Raw genomic sequence first — 5,009 nt, 5'->3', positions numbered from 1 at the left:
ATGAGTCAGGTGTCTGCTTAGCCTGGGTTGGCGATCACGGATTATGTAAGTAACAGGTCCTGTAGCAATCTACCGATGTAACTGTTGGTTGGACATGTAATCCCGCCAACTGCACCTTATGATCCAGTGCAAAGACCTATTACAAAGGGCATCAAGACAAGATTTTAAGGCCCTAGATAGTGTCCAAGTTTCACTACTGCATAGTAAAATGCCGTTTCAAGGCCTTGAAAATACGTAACTTAGTCCTGCACAAGTATCGGCATCTCCAAGTACTCTTGTCAAGAGTTAATGACCCCTGCAGCCAGGCCAATCCAATTACTGGCTTCCTGGTCTGACAGCCCAGAGTTCTGGGCTACACTACCAAGGTATGTAAAGCTCTCTGTGACTTCAATGACCTAGCTACAAGTACGTACTGGCTGAACAGGTTCTAGCATGCCCCTAAAGTCCAGGAGAACTCTAAACGAAGTCAGTGAAGTCAAGGTCGGTGATCTTGATATTCCCCAGTGTTGGTCCACAATGACTTTGGACAGTCGCTCTGCCCAGTATCCAGTCCAAACAAGTATTGAAATGTTTTGGTGCAAGAACACAGCCTTTCTTCACTCCTGAGCTAACAGGGAAAAGGTTTAACAGGCCACCAATGCACTTTACAGGACTTTTAGTACCAGTATACAGGCTTGCTATTAACCCGATAATTCTTGTTGGGATTGCTCGCAATCTCAGGGTTTCCCAGAGTGATTCCTGATACACCATAACAAACGCCTTCGTGAGGTTGATGTAAGCTGCAAGCAGCCCAAGCTTGGTCTCATGACAGCGCTCTACAATGACTTGAATTGCCAGGAATTGGTTTATAATCCCCTTTCACTTCCAGAGAAAGAGGACCACACCCCTCAACAGGTCAGGGGGAATGGTACCAGTTTGCCAGATGGCAGCCAGGACAGCATAGGTTCACCACCAGCCTTTAATGGTCCAGCTGGGAGGACACCAATACCTGCTGCTTTACCACTTTTCAGCTTAGAGATCGGCCCTCCCTCCCTAACTTCAGTTAGGAAGGGTGGATCGTCACCATTAGGTGGGTCCGGCAGAGGGATCTTGACACTACCTGCATCCAAGTTAACTGTTTGTGGATCATTCTGGTGTGGATAGATGTTTCAGGCGAGATATTTGTATTGTTCTAGGTATCTTCAATACTCTATCAAGCTGGCTATAAGGTGTCTGTTGGTCCTCATGGCTCAGGAGCTGATGCTGGCAGCGAGAACAGCCATCTCTTCTGGGACTTTGCAAGGTCCGAGTAACAGGATTTCTGGCTCTTGGTACCTGCACTTTGACTCACATCTCACAGTGATACAGGAACTGTGACCAAGGAGATGGACCACATCCTCCTTATCCCTGGAGGATCCTACAGAACTGCAGGGTGTATCAGAGTGTCGTGTTCTGCAGCACTGATCATAGATTAGTTGAGGCTTCAAAAATTCTCATCATTCCATTGATCACCCTAAGATGGACAGCTTTAGGGAGGGGGAGTGTTCCGGGGGGTTTGTTGAGGCTATCTCTGGTTGTTTCTCAACACTCTGCAACATGACAGACCCGATACTTCTGTGGGACACATTTAAGTGTGAAACACTCGATTCAGCCCAAGAGTAAGACCGAATTTCATCTTGCAAGAGACACTGGTATCTACAGAAACTTGTCACATGGCTTGTCTCACATCGTTCCCCACTACGCAGGATTTGGTCACTGTTGAGAAGGAACAAGGAACAGTTTATTAGGAGCGTTGGGCTGGCAGTTGAAGTATATAGCAATGGTTAAATGAAAACATTTCATCTTTAGGAAAAAAAAACAGAATGTGACTACAAAAATAACTATATTAAGGAAAACTATATTTTTGACCAGCTGTGTTAATGCAAGTGAGCAACTACCTAGGTACCCATCCAGGCTAACCATGGATGGTACAATGGCAGTGGTACTGCGTGATGCAAATATGACAAAGTGATAGTATGGCAGATGGGTTGCATCTGCCATTTTACTGGTGTCTGTTATCTCTTTGGGGAGTGACTGGTGTGGGTGTGAAATCCCTCAGGTATGGCTGGATGCTAGAGGTGAATGGAGATCTAAGCTCCCATCGGCGAAGGCCTGAGCAGGACGTGAGTTGCCACTGCTTGTCAAGCTCAGTTGGAGGATCAAGGGATGCTGATCTCGGCCCGGATGCTGGAGCCTAAGTACTCTTAAGCTGTACCAACAATCCGTGAGTGAAGGGAGCCTGTGGTCCACTGAGCGAGCCGTGAAGTGTCCGTACCATCCAATTAGGTCTCTGCATGAAGTTATCAAGAAGCGGCTGATGGTTAGGTGCGAGGACAAAGCTGTGTACCTGTGTGACCCCCAACTTGGGGAACTGAGCCAAGCTGTAATTTGCAGGGTCGTACTGCTTCAACAATGATTGTACACGGAACTTGTCACATCCCTCCTTACTCTGTGGAGCCTCTGGCCTAAATACCTCATGATAACCTCGGGCCTAATTACCCTAAGATAGCCTCTGGCCTAATTACCTTATGATAGATACTGGCCTAATCACCCTGAGATAACCTCTGGCCTAAGCATAATTACCCTGAGATAGTCACAAACCTAATTATCTTGAGATAGTCACAATCCAAATTATCTTGAGATAGCCACAGTCCTAATTACCCTGAGATAGCCTCTGGTCAAATTACCCTATGGCCTATTCAACCAGCAGTAGTCTCTAGCCATATTAAACAATGATATATTCTGGTTTTATCACCTCATGATAACCTGTGGCCTAATTACCCAGTGGTAGCTTCTAGCTGAATCACCCTATGATACCCTCTAGCCTCTTCCCCTTGTTGGACTCCGTGGTGGGTGGGGTCGTGTGAGGCTGAAAGAATTAGCTAAATCATATGGTAAATAAAACTAATAACCCCTCCCCCCCACCTGGACTGACCTAATGGAAAATGACCAAGGCAAAGAAATGACCATGACAGTCACCCTGAAACCTTACAAGGCTTCTGGTGGCCAGAAGGCAAAAGCTCAGGCCAAAGAGAAATGGACAAGAAAAAAAAAGAAAAGAAAAAAAAATCACCACCAACAAAGTCTGTCCATGAAGCAGTCCAACAGTTGGACTCAAGGGCTGGCCCCTCCAGGCCTACAGCCCAAACTGAGAGAAGCCTGACCTCTCCAAATGAGACAGGGGCTCAAGCTGAACCAAAGCCACAACCAAAGGCCTTAAACCCAATCAAAGGGGCGGTACGAAGTGATGGTATGCAGAGTCTGAACCCGCTCTTGAGCCAAAGCTGGATACCTCCAATACAGAGGAATTCCCTAGGCTTGGTAGTGGTTGCAAAAAGAACCAAAGAAAAAAAGGTTCAAAGACCACGGCAAAGTCCTCCCAGTAGATGAAAATCCTTTCTTTGACGAGGAGGATATGACTTTCCTGTTAAGTGCTGTAGTTTCTGCAGTAGCAACAGCCTTTGGGAAGACTACTGAGGAGGCGGAGAAGGTAGTCCAGGTTGTCATGACGACAATGACCCAGACTGTTGCAGCCCTGAAGGGGAGGAAGCTGGAAGCATCCAAACCAAGTCAGAGCCGCGCTCCCCTCCCAGTTACCACCACAAAACAATGTTTCAAAGGCAGGCTAGATTCGGGAGACACTTCATGTGAAACCCCAGCTAGTTTGTCAGACCAGACTGTAACTGTGCAGCAGATGCCCTCACTACAGGCCGAGTCTGCATAGCTAAGGTCTAGTCCCTTGACTCGAGGTGGCACTTCTAACCTAGGCTCTATATATCCTGGTAGAGCCTTAATCAGAGTACCACTCCACTTGGAAAAAGATGTACGATCCTCAATCAACGATGATCTATACATGTCAGATGCCACCAGCCCTGAGGCTTCTGAGGCTGGAAACGATTATGATGTAAGTGACTCTCTGAGTAACCATCATGGCACACAATTTAAGCATTCTACAGTGGAACATCTGTAGCTATAATAGAAAAAGCTCATTTCTCCAATCAATAGTGCGAGCAAGGAGCATTGACATCGTCATGCTCCAGGAGACATTACCCATAGTTAATGTTCGCTTCTCAGGTTACTACGTCTTCGCCACTCCAAACTTGAATGCTGCTAGAGGCCTAATGACCCTGGTCAAAGAAGCAATCCCGTGCTCCTTAAAAGCCAACCCGCTGCACTGTGGAGATGGCGTTGAATCTCTTGCTGTTGAGATTCACTTGCCTGGGGGCCCTCTATACTATATACAATGTATAGAGCCTAGATTTAAACCAGGTCTGTGTCACTGCAGCACAAGACCGAGTGATCATAGGGGGAGACTTCAGTGCACACCTTGGCAAAAGGCCGAACGCGGGAGGCATTCATATTGCAGAGATGCTTGACACATTCCCTGAGATCGCTCCTCTCAACGCCCAAGAACCAATGCATGTGAAGGGAGGAGTCCTGGACCTTACCTTTCATCTACACACCGGTGGTGTGTAGATGATACGGTTACAAATGATCACTATGGCACAGTCACTACCCTCGCGGATGCACGTCCAGCCCAAAGACCGTAACATATCCCCAAATGGAAAACAGACAAGGCCAACTAGCAAGCCTTCCAGAAAGGCTTGGCCCGCTGTCTGAGAGACAGTGAACCCCAAAACAATGAAAATGTGGGCTTGCTTGAGGCAGGACTAGTCCAGGTCATAAATCAGGCACCATCACAAACCATACCCAAAACTCGTCCATGGTCCAGAACTCACAAAGACGCCTGGTACTATAGTGAGATCAAAGAGGTCAACCATAGAGTAAACATGTGCAGAAAAAACTCCCGACGGCGAAGAACTCCCGACAAGCTAACCCTCTTGAGGGAAGCTGTTGTGGATGCCACGGAAACTGCCAACAAAGTAATGCAGGGAAAATGGCTAGAATGGTGCCAGTCCTTTGGTCACTAGACCAGCCTCAAGGAATTGTGGAAGCGGGTCAGGCGAGCGACAAGACGCCAAGCCCCGAAA

The sequence above is a fragment of the Penaeus vannamei genome, chromosome 25 (genome assembly GCF_042767895.1).
Source record: "Penaeus vannamei isolate JL-2024 chromosome 25, ASM4276789v1, whole genome shotgun sequence".
NCBI classification, from domain to species: Eukaryota; Metazoa; Arthropoda; class Malacostraca; order Decapoda; family Penaeidae; genus Penaeus; species Penaeus vannamei.
Note: the sequence above shows the minus strand (reverse complement) of the source record.